Source organism: Sinocyclocheilus rhinocerous, unplaced genomic scaffold, assembly GCF_001515625.1.
Source record: "Sinocyclocheilus rhinocerous isolate Xijiao unplaced genomic scaffold, SAMN03320098_v1.1 scaffold1441, whole genome shotgun sequence".
NCBI lineage: Eukaryota > Metazoa > Chordata > Actinopteri > Cypriniformes > Cyprinidae > Sinocyclocheilus > Sinocyclocheilus rhinocerous.
Window position 1 is genome coordinate 904,828 of NW_015654063.1, and position 13,103 is coordinate 917,930.

General features: G+C 37.4%; 1 pseudogene; it reads left to right on the forward strand.

The window, feature by feature from the left end:
- Positions 1–13,103, forward strand: part of LOC107716794 (alpha-1,3-mannosyl-glycoprotein 4-beta-N-acetylglucosaminyltransferase A-like) — a 54,269-nt pseudogene that overhangs the window by 18,779 nt on the left and 22,387 nt on the right.

A 13,103-nucleotide genomic window follows, 5' to 3' on the forward strand; every position in this document is an offset into this window, starting at 1 on the left:
TTTCCAAGGAACAGCTGTCTTAGACTTCAGTTCATAATGCAGTTGTGCCTTAAGTTTTGTTTGATTTGCCTTTTTGGATAATGTATTTAAACTGCTCTCAACTGCTTCTAAGTACTGAGGATCAGTAATTGAGTGTACAATATTTATTGAGTGAACAATAATTATATTTTAGCATTAGAAACGCTACTGTGACTAAAGAGTTGACATACTGGTGTGGATTAACCATTACAGAAACATAAAAAAATATTTTGTAGTCACCAATAGTGTTAGTTTAGGGTGGCTGTGGCACAAACCTTACATTGGTTGGTGGTCTAATAAATTTGTTAAGCACTGTGTATTGTAAGAATGCTGAAGTACTCTGGTTTCTTACAGATGAGACACAGAAGTTGCTGAAGGAGTTGGCTCGCAGGAAGCCCCTCCAGGTGCCAAATATCTACCACCATCTGCCTCACTTGCTCAACAATGAAGGCAGCCTGCACCCTGCCGTACAGGTGGGACAGGGACGTACCGGAGGTGAGCCAAACAACATGCTATTCATCAGCAATCACAGTAGATCATTATCAAACATCTGATAAACCGACTAAAATATCACTCTCTTCAAATCAAAGCTGAAGTTTGAATGTCCTTTGAATATGACCAAACATTGATTAATGACTAAACTGTGCTAGTTTTCACTGTTCTTTAGCCAAGTCCACTAGACAAATGCTAATCACTGTTATAGCCTTGTTAAGACTCAGAGCTGTCATGTGAGGTTTGTTTTTCACCCTCCATTCCTCACATTTTCACCCAAACAGCGGGGTGTTGCTGTCTGCCGTGTCCTTGCTTGTCGTATTATGTTACACGGCTGTTATCCAAGGGCTGTCACAGGCCCGGTCAGTGTGTTGGAGTGTAAGCTGCAGCCAGCAGCCCTGAGACATTTTGTCCCTCCTTCACACACCCACAACAGGCCTATCAGATTCTCTTTAGAGGAATCAAGCCCTCCTGGGTTCAGTGAGGGTTACATACAGTGGTGTGAAAAAGTGTTGGCCCCCGTCCTGATTTCTTATTTTTTTGCATGTTTGTCACACTTTAATGTTTCAGATCATCAAACAAATTTAAATATTAGTCAACTAATATTTAAATTTGTTTGATGATCTGAATCATTAAAGTGTGACAAACATGCAAAAAAATAAGAAATCAGGAAGGGGGCCAACACTTTTTCACACCACTGTAGATAGAGGATAGTTATGGGGACATGTATGTGTGGGAACGTAAGGAATAGGAGCCACTTACCAACATTTTTTGAGTTATGAAACCATTATAATGCATTTTTGGTTTAAATTAAGGTATTAGGATTGGTTGTCATATCTCATATCATATCCTAGCATATCATAATTGTTTATCATAAAAGTAAGAAAAATATTTGTTAAATTTGACATAAAATTGATGATACATGAAATAGCAGATCATTCATTCATTCATTCATTCATTCATTCATTCAATATTAGCTACCATATTGGCTGATATGAGGTATTTAACTGTGCACACTCATTTCTTCCTGTTTTTACATTTTGAACATTATATATTTATTTTCTCCTCCCTTTGAGTTGTTGAGTTTATACATTTTTCTTTCTGAACTATGCACGAATATGTGGTTAGTTGCATTTTGCATAGCTTTTTTCTCTTCCCGCTTCCTGCAACCCTACTGGTAATTATGAATTTTGAGTTTTCAAAACATAAGTAATTAAATTGGAACTGGACAGGAAAACTTTTGTAAACGGACAGCAGTAAATGTGTTTTACTAGCTCAACACATGAACAAACACTAGGCAAAATATATAAGTTAATTTTCTCTTCCCTTTTCTTTTTCTGTCCAATCTGTGCATGAATATGTGGTTAGTTGCATCTTGCATTGTTGCTTCTCTTCCCCTTGCTTTCACAACCAGTGCAGACGTGCAATGATGTGCAGCACATTTTTGGTTCACGCCCTACCAGTTAAAAACTATCGCATTAAAATACTAGAAAATACCTCAGATAAATTGTCTGAATGAAATGAGACTGAGAAAAAAGGAAATAAACAGGAATCCTGGTATATTTCTGCTGTATGTAATGTATCCATAAGTTGACCAGAACTAAACATAGTGGTTGTGATTGTAGGGATATAAACTAATATTTATCTCTTGAATCTCTTGATTATTAATGTGCATATTGTAAAGTCAATGTCCCCTCAATGTCTGTAGTGCTTGCAGCCCTTTTTGATTGGCGGGGCTTTTTTTTTTTTTTTTGGCATAGTGACCAATCCACTGATCTGGCTAATCGACACCCTAAGCCTGGAGCTGTCGTGCTCTTTTGTGGTGCACTCTATTTTGTTCTTGTTTGTGTGACACATTGTACCGCACTATACTGTATCAGGCAGTATGTGGGTTAACGACAGATGAGTTAAGGCAACGGCTAGATGGCTTTATTACAAGCGACATCCTATGCTGGGACAGACTGCAGTGAATGACAACAATGACATAAGAGAATGTCAAAAAAAAACTTGTGTGACTGACCCCTGTCACACGAGGAGGTTGTTTTTCTGAGCATATGGGAAAAGCAGAGAGAACTCGTTGTTTTTGGAAAGCTGAAGCCCACCCGTGCTCTACGCCCGCCTCCACCAAACCCACAGACGGACCTCTCCTGCTGGCTACATTAATCTCAGCCTCCTGTTTCCAGACTGTCTATGGGCAAGACTGCGACCGGCTCTGGCTCGTGCCCGTGCGTGCGGTCCCTCTCTTCTCAATGAGATCGTGGCTTAGAGGGCTATTTTTAGAGCTGTAAATGGGGATATCTTCTACTGCCCAGACCCTAGAGACTGTGCACCATATCTCATGCTCAACACTACCCCCTGATCGATATAGACTCGGGTTTGCAAACAGTTGTTTGTTAAGAGTACGTTGAGATCTAAAATATTCATGTCAGTTGTATGAACAATAACTAATGATCTAATAATAAGCATTATACAAGGAAAAGTTTTTGAATAATATTTATACCATTCATATTTAAATTTAATGACTCTGAATGTCATGTGGTGTAAACGTAAAAATTTGTTGTAAAATATATATTTTAAGCTAAAAAAGTGTTTTTATAAATTATAAATTCAGAAAGTTTTTGTAGAGTTTCACCAGTTTCTGACTTTTTACAAATGACGTTGTCTCATTATAAAAAGATCAAATTTTAAGAGACTTCTTGACATTGACGTATTTTTTCTGCATGTTTTTGCATGCTTAATAGACCACATGACTTTTTGTGGTCGCACCCATAGACTGTATAAAAACATGGACGTAGTGTCCGTGACGTCACCCGTAGATTTCCGAAGAGCGTTTTTGAAGCTCAAAAGTGGGCGGAGGCGGCCATCGCCATCTTGGCAGCGCGTCACCTTACGTCACTCCCGGATAATCGAAAATGGGCAAAGAGGCGGGAGCAGGTTGCTGAATCCACGCCCACCTAGCTCGACGGTGGTGACAGGAGCAGCAATCCACCTGTCACTCAAGTGGCCACGCCCTTAATTATGCAGAACTTTAAGGCTTAATATAATTTAAACGGATGAGTTATAAAAAAAAATCACCCCCCTCACAGTTGTCATGAAGGCCAAAATTAGCTATATAGACCAAAATCATTTTTTGAACCAGGCTGTAAACATGTTTTTTTCTGCTGTTAAGTTGGGCATTTTAACATGGGGAGTCTATGGGATTGACTCCCTTTTGCAGCCAGCCTCTAGCGGCCAGTTGACGAATTACAGTTTAAGTCACTTCCTTGTTGGCTTCAGAGAGAGAGCGGGGAGGTTGCCGCTTGGTCTCACCACATTATTTTGGCAGGCAAAATTTTCTCAAATAAGCATTGAAGAAATGTTAATGTTTTTAAAAGCAATAATAATGAAGGAATAGGCCAAATTCCTTAGAGTTTTTATTTCAAGAGTTTCATTCTTGTAATTATTATTTTTTCTTCATTATGATATCATGAAAGTTGTACCACCCTGATTTATTTTCTTTATGCCCCTAAATATATAACAAAATTAACTTTGGTCACACTTTATTTTCAGGTCTAATTCTCGCTATTAACAAACAATAAACTACTATTTTTGCCTCAAACTCCTAATTTGCTGCTAATTAATAGTTAGTAAGGTAGTACTATAGCTAAGTTTAGGTATTGGGTAGGATTAGGGATGTAGAATATGATCATGCAGAATATGTGCTTTATAAGCACTAATAAACAGCCAATATGTTAATAATAGGCATGCTAATAAGCAACTAGTTAATAGTGAGAATTGGTCCCTATACTAAAGTGTTACCTGAATTTTAATTGAAAACTAAAAACATGTTCAATTAATGAGCATTATGCAATATATTATGTAATGTAATGTTGTTAATTTATTTAATGAAAGGTATTATCAGTTGTTAATGAGTAAATCTAGCTTTAGCTTTAGAGTCTCAATGGGGGTCCCTAAACCTGCAAAGGCTGAAAACCCTTGATATACACAATAAAAAAAGAGGTCTGAGAAATCTGAGAGGATTGTTTTAGAGACGCTCACATTATAAAAATGTTCAACAATATAGGATTTCAGTGAAACACCCTACTGTCTCAAACACACTGTTTTTCTCCCTCAGTAAGGCACTGTAACATCCCTAGAGACCGTCTGTGTATAAATCTGCTGTAGTTTAGTCTCAAGGCACGTTGAGTGGCTGTCTCAAAGAGAAGCATACAGACTTCACATGCTGCTGCTGAGGAGTGAAGAAAGAGCATTCTGGGAGAATGATGCAGCTCAGCGGCTCTTTATGTAACCGAGCGCCTGAAGGCCAAATGCTACTTTTGTGAAAGAGAAGAGGTGGCGTAGGAGAGGATGACTTGTGTTGAATGCACATTAACTTAAAAACATGCTTTTTTTTTGTAATGTGCCACTTTTATTTTTTTCTTTCTCTTAGGTGCTTTACCTCTCTCTCTGATAAACTTCTTCTCTTTAATGTGCTCTCTATCTCTGTCTCTCTTTGATCCTCAACCTACTTTACTCCTTACTCACGTGGTGCTACCTCTCAAAACACTTTCTGTCTTGCAGTGCAAAACGAGGACATATTTTACTATCTTCTGTGTGTTGCTGATGAAGTGTGACAGAGCTTCTGTCAGTCTGTCACTCAAATCGGCATACACACACACACACAAAAACACATAGCAGTTCAACTTAAGCACCTGTATGAAAAGCGCTCCTGTCCATTGCGGATTATTTAGTCTGCATGCTTGAGTTTTTAAGTAAGCATGCATATCACCAATATGATTTATCTCATGGATTTTCATATTCAAAGATTCAGGTTTGCTATTTAAATCATGTCCAGATTTTTTTGTGGTTTGTATTTTTTTATTTGTTTAATTTTTTTTTTTGTAGAAGAGGATGAGAAATTTTCGAAACTCATGAAGATATGCATGAAGGCTGTTATTATCAGTGTGTCCTACTGTCTATACAGAAAAATCAAAGAAAATAAATTATATTTATAATAAATGTTAATAAAATGTTTATTAAAAAATAATTCAGATAGATAGATAGATAGATAGATAGATTTTTATTCAAAAATTACAGAGGTTATTTTTTTATATTCATTTTAATTATTATTATTAATATTATTATTATTTTATATTGTTTAAAATGTTTTTTGGGGGAATGTATGGAGCCCCATGACGTGATATTGCAAAATGTTATCGTGGCCAAAATAAGAATTTATTCCTTCACTTTAGTTTAATTGTGGTCATGTTGTACTAATTTATTTCTTTAGTTTAGTTCAATTGTGGCCATGATTTAACTACATTAAAATTGGGGAACAAATGTATACAACATTGCCATGATTTTACTAATTCAAGGGAACAAATTAATCAAACATGGCATTGACTTTATAAGGCAAGGTAACAAATATCTATATTTTTTTGGTCATAATAGCTTTTTTTTTTTTTTTGCTAGTCGTGTAAAAGGACAGTGCAATATCCCTCACATGCTGTTAACACTTGTTATTGGTCCCTTGTTGAGGATCTTGATTACTCATTATGTTCTGATTGTATCAGGAGTCAGAGTCTGTTCTTGTGCTTTGAATTTCATTGCTTTTATGATGCTCAGAGATGCAGTACAACAGAGCAGAGTAATGCGTTTGCCCTGGGCACCTCCTTGTGTGTCTTTCATTTCTGGACTTCACTTTACCCTTGTGCTACTCTGGGTGCCTCTTCTCTTTCTTATTTCAGATATCAAGCCACAATAATTCAGCCGCAGAACCTCAATCAACTTCCGTGTCACATATTCGTCTTGTATGGCAGTCTCTAAACAAACCTATTTCATGTTATTTAGAGTAGTTTGTCATCTGCCAGGCGATGACTGTATGATGTGCTGGTAAATTGAGTTTATGAGGCACGAATTGAGGTTTTGTTCTCTTTTCTACGCAGTTTCCATGGTGATGGGCATCCCCACGGTGAAGCGGAAAGTAAAGTCATACCTGTCAGAGACGCTTCATTCACTCATCGATAAACTCTCGGCAGAGGAGAAGCTCAACTGCGTCATCATAGTGTTCGTGGGAGAGGTGAGCATTTTTCTCATTGGTTTGAGAAAGTGTGTTTGTTTGTGTGTGAGGATTGTGGCTGGCTCTGTCTTCCTGTTTGTGCAGATTTGTCATAAGCAACTTGATATGATGGAAATTACTGTGCAATGCTCACACTGAGTAAACAAGTGCTTCTCAACGAGGTTTTGTTTTCTCAGATGTCAAAAGCACACAAAAAACATTCATATAATGTTGGTTATATCTGTGAATGTAAGCAGTTGGCGAAGAAATTGCATGTGTATCGGTATTTTAAATCTGTGAAACGGCTTCTCCGAGTGACAACATACTACTAACACAACTCAACCAGGCCTCGTCCCCTTGGACGTGAATTATGAAAAATATGGGATATTGTGATGTTCCCGGGAAGAAAATTCCGGACTGTGTATAGAGTAGGGATGCACCGATACCGATACTGGTATCGGTATCGGGCCCGATACTGGTCTCCTGTACTCGTACTCGTACTCGTTAAAATGCCCCGATACCAAACGCCGATACCACACAGCATGTGATAAGTGCCATATTCAGACAAAGAAACACCAACAACAGAACAACAATTAACTCTCTTTGGAGTGGACTTTGTGCTTCGTACCTTTGTAGATCTTTTTCGTCCTCAGTACCAAAACTGTAAACTTTAAACTTCCTTTTGATGTTTGTGTCATGTTTACTTGACATTCAGTGTAAGATCTGAGTCGTGAGACCATCAACGGCTTTGTAAATGGCTGAATTGGGTCAGTGGGGTTTGTTGTTTGCCGTCTTGTTACCACCCGTTGAGTGGTGTGGGCGGTTCATGCTGAGAACAGGGTTCTCAATGCTTTTATGCTGCCGTCTGAAGGTTAGAGCAAGAGGAACAGACATGCAGACATACCCGGCAGGATTTGTCTCTTGCTTCATCTCACAATTTTGTATGTCTGAATTTGTTCTGAAATTGATTGAAAGGGTGATTTTGGCCCAATAGACATTGTTACCAGCAGTATTTACCTACATATTTTTAACTGAACCATTTAAAAAAATATACACTACTGTTTGTGGTCAGTAACATTTTTTTGATGGAAATTAATGCTTCTGTTCATCAAGAATGCGTTCCATTGTTCAAAACAGAGAGTGAAGACATTTATAATGTTACAGAAGATTTCTGTTTCAAGTATTCAAGTATTTCTGTTCAATATTAATACTAAAAAGTAATGGGCCTGTGTAGTTTGGTATCCATTCATTTTTCTTTTTTTAAGCATGACCCCAAAAAATTAAAAAAGAATGGCTGTTGTATTTTCAAATGCTATGTTGAAAACCAGAATTGAAATTAGAACCGTACACACAAAATGCTTCTTTTCAGATTTTTGTTTATGACTTTTTGCACCTTTAATTAACATTTTCAAAATGCACAAATGAATATAGAAAAAAGTTTTCTTTGGTCAGATTATAAGTAGTGGTCGACCAATATATCGCCAAGGCCGATATCTGCCATTTTTCAAATATCAGCATTGGGCGATAAGTTTTTCTGTTTGGCCGATTTGTTCGAGGCAGCGCCTGAGAACACAGTGCTCACATTCTCCCTCTTGTTCGCTGTTGTCATTCACTTCTGTCTAATATGGATAGAAGTCTATCTAATAATCAGATAGAACTGTTAAACAAAGGAATTAAAATGTATACAAAAAAGTATTATAACAATTGCTTTACTATTATTAAAAGCTAATTATAATACTTTCTCATTTGCCATCAGCATTCAGCAAATACGCATTTATATAATTTAAACAAATCTTTGAATGACTAACGAACATTTAATTTCGCAAACCTTGCAGACTTAAGCCCCGTTCACACCAAGAACGATAACTATAAAGATAACTATAAAGGGCTATTGCAGACAGAAACAATACTGTACTACATCGATGTTTCCTGTCGGCTCAATTTTTGAGTGGACTTTGCTGTTCCGATTCGCATGAACGGTATATGAGTGGAGCGACTGCGCGGAGCGCACACGCATAGAGCGGGATAATACGCAGAGCGTCACACCACGTGAAAGTGAAACCTGAGCGGTGAACTAATTTTCGGCAGCCGATATTTCGGTGCATCTCTAATTATTGGCGACATCAGAAATGGATATTATATAATAGATGCTTTTTTGAACATTTTAGCAATTTAAAAATATTAAAAAATAATTTTTTTACACGGCACCCCTGCTCTCGACAGACGGCACGGCACCCCGGTTGGGAAACACTGTTCTAGAGTATAAGTGTTTATTTTACACATTTTTTTTTTAATCCATTTTCAAATGATTTCAAATTTCTTAAATATGAATTAAAATAAATAAAATTATATCGGCTTTATAATGGCCATCGGCCACCCTGCTTTCCAAGATATCGGCATCAGTATCGGCTGTCAAAAAACCCATATCGGTCGACCACTAATTATAAGTAATGCTTCTCTCGCACATTTGATTGAGAACTAGAGCCATCTCTAGAACATTGCACATTGCTTTAAAATATGATTTTAAAATAGACAGAATCCCGTCCCAAATTTGTGACAGGCGAAAAGAAATGTGATGTCCAAGAGAAATGCAGTCACTGTGCCAAAAGCGACAGGTATTGCTTTCAAGAGAAGCCTTTAATGTCAAACCTTCACTGAGGCGAAGGGCCTGGGAACATTAATATAAATATAATTTAGAAATATATAAAAAAGTCATAACTTCTCTTACTTCTGCAGATACTGGCAGGCCCGGTTTCAGAATTAAATCAGTGAGGGTGCTTCTGAAATTAGTCTATTTTTGACATTTTTGCCTTTTATGGTTATTACTGTGACATAGTGACATCCGCATATAAATGCGCATTTAGGTTATATATGCCAATGTCACTCTGGTCCTTTTAGCACCATGAAAAACATATTCAAATTCTGAATGGATTATAGCCAAGAAAGTGCACAGCCACAGAGTGTGCTCCAAAAGCTGTCACTCACTTCAGTTCATCGCGATCTCAGTTGAGATTGGCTACACTGCTAAAAACGTGCAAAAAAAGACGTTGTAAATAGAAACATTTGAAGCTCTGGAGTAGACTTGTGCCGGTGTTCGGTAATGCGATAGATCACGGTAATGAATATGCACGATTGTTATCGTGGGCACTTCTAAATAACGTGAATAATTATATATTACAAATTATTCAGAATTTTGAATGCATTTTAAGAATACTTTTCCCATAAACTGGTCAAAATGCACAACACCGCTGTATGCTGCGTGAAAGACGCGTGCGCACTCTGATGTAAACAAGAGAAGCACATGGCGGAACATGTGAGAGACGCTCTGGATGAAAGCGCACTCGTGGAACGCACTGCCGGACAGCAACGGTGTGCAGTGTGCACGCTTTATTAATCTGTTAACATGAGCGCAGAAAAAATACGCACTGCAAACGAAGTAATGTGAACCTGGCATAATGTGTGTGCGCTGCGAGTGTGCATGAGCGCACGGTCTCCAGGAGAGCGCGCGAGCGCTGGATGGTTAAACACTGGCAAGAATGAATAAGTAATGCAATTTATAAACTTTAGTGACGATGTGACACTGCCTCGATTGTGCAAGTGATAATTCCTGTGTCAACTGTGCAGTGTGCAGCTCGCTTATAGACAGACGCGATGTGTGGTGATTTGAAGATATTTGCGTATTTTGAGAGAGCGCGCACGCGGTCGGTCATTCACTCACACTGTTTGTGAAATTACGTCTCACACAAGGTTTTCAAATTACTTTATAAGTTATCTAATGAAGAAATATGAAGGTGAGTACCTCACCTTCAGCATTATGATTATTTTACCCGCGCCAGACAGAGACTGAGACGGTGCCGCTGCATGTCGTGCCAAACCTCTCACGGCAGCGTCATCAACTTGAGATCGTTTTTTTGATATCGGCCTTTTTAGAGACCGCCGATCAATCATCCCAACGTGATTATCGGCCAATAGTGATCGGTAGCCGATTTATCGGAGCACCCCTAGTTAGAATGATTTCTGAAGGATCATGTGACACTGAAGACTGGAGTAATGGCTGCTGAAAATACAAATTTGCATCATAGGAATAAATAATATTTTAAAATATATTCAAGTAGAAAATGTGTTTAAATTGTTATAATACTGGATTTTTTCTTGATGAGCTTTTTCGTAAACATTAAAAACTTACTTATCCCAGATTTTGAAATTATAGTCTATATTTTTAACAGATTTGAACAGATTTCTTTTCAGCTTTTATTTATTATAAAATTTACCTTGGTGGTTTCCATAAAAATGCCAATTACCAGTGTTCGTTACTGGAAAAAAACTGTTGATTTTATAATATACATTACATTGTAAAAGAAAAAAGAGGCTGTTTTTTTATCATTCTTAAGTTACAATATTTCTGCATTAAATATTTATAATAAGAATGTAGTTACTGTGTTGCAGTGGGCTGTTCTATTAGATTAATTGACTAATCAAAAAAGTAGTCTGTATAAACAGGAAAAAAAAAAAGTTAGGTGCAGCTTAACCCCTAACAGTACAGTGTTTCTATACATCAACTGTCTTGGCATAATAAATGTAGTTATTTTCCTCCAGTCTGTGGTCCAGTGTTTTTGTACCCGCCTCTGTGTCTGTGGGCTGTGGTTATGTCTGGTAGCTGATGTTTTCTGTGTGATCATCAGCTGTTCTTTTGGTTTTCTGTAACAATGGTAGTACAGTAATTAGCTTAGAGTGTTTTAGTAAAGCGGAAACACCCAGTGGCAGTGCATCTAAAGACCTTCTAATGAGGCTCTTTTGTTACCCCAGCACATGTGTGAGCCAGAGAGAGGATATCCCTTCCCACATCACTCACTGCAGTTTTACAGTACTTGCACCCACAGATGGTGTAGGGTGAAGAAAATCAGTGAGAAAAGACAATTCGTCCTCCTCACTGAGATAACAAACAGCCCAGAGCAGAGTCACTCCAATTCCCATATTTTTCCAGGCTGTCAGGCGCTGGTGTATTTACTTCGTAGTTACTGCACCTGTATTTGTGCCGAGCCTGTGTGTGTGAGTGTGTGCTAACCAGTGCTTTGTTTGCTTCCTCACAGACGGACATAGATTACGTAAACAGTGTGGTTGCAGGCCTTGAAAAAGAGTAAGTTGCTTTTTCTCTTGCCACACTGAACTTCCTCAAGATTTAGTTGTGTTATGTTCTCAATTGTACATTTAACCTAATGGTTCAGATGCCTTGCTAACTGTTGTTCATGACTGTCATTGTCCATCAGGTTCTACACAGAGCTGAATTCTGGGTTACTGGAGGTCATATCTCCCCCTGCCAGCTACTATCCAGACTTCAGCAACTTGAAAGAGACCTTTGGTGACTCAAAGGAGAGGGTGAAGTAAGTATTTACGAAACATTATGCTCTCCAGGAGCCACATACTTCTACAAAACACTAATAGACTCTGTGGGAAAGTGCATACTTCTGGGTATATAATAAAACAGTTGCCTTGTTGCATACTGTAAATGTTAGCATATATAAAAATGTATTACTTAAAAGTGACCTAATTTATTACCTAAAAATTGCTACATACACTACTGTTCAAACGTTTGGGGTCGGTGAGATTTAAAAAAAAAAAAAAGTTTTTTAAAAAGTATTTTATGCTGATCAAGGCTGCAGTTGTTTGATCAAAAATACAGTAAAAATGCTGTATTATTGTTAAATGGTATTAAACATTAAAATATATCTTGTCTGTTTTAATTTATTTTAAAATGTAATTTATTCCTGTGATGCAAAGCTGAATTTTCAGCATCATTACTCCAGTCTTCAGTGTCACATGATCCTTTAGAAATCATTCTAATATGCTGATTTGCTGCTCAAGAAATATTTATTATTATCAATGTTGAGAACAGTTGTGCTGCTTAATATTTTTGTGGAAACCATGATATATATTTTTTAAAGATTCTTTAATAAATAGAAAGTTCAAATGAACAGAATTTGTTTGAAATAGATATATTTTGTAACAATATAAATGTCTTTACTGTCACTTTGATCCATTTAATGCATCCTCACTGAGTAAAAGTATTAATTTACTTAAAAAAAACTCTTACTGACCCCAAACTTTTGAACAGTATGTTTCTCAAAAAAAAAAAAAAAAATGTGAATGAATACTGAATTGAATATTTTTTGCTGTCTGGGCATCGCATGTCTTCAATGAGAAGAGGAAGGGGTGATTGTTGCTGGTTACTGTATGATGATTGAAATGGCCTTAAACAATTAGTAAATAAACTGCAGAACGTTATGTTTTCTAATACATGCGCGCATTGCATGTATTCTGACAGCACTGCATGAGCTCGCAGCAGATCTGCTTGTTAACCAGCAGGGTTCAAAGTCCAAAGCGCGAGGAAAATCTGCGCTGAAACAGTGTTACTCGTCAGTTGCTCAGTCACATTTTATGAATTTTTACAAGGCATGTGACAATGCGATACGTACAACGTATTCGTAATGAGACTCATTTATAAATCTGTTATCAACAAAAATAAGCATTGAGGTCTTCCTGCGCGTTTCCGCCAAAA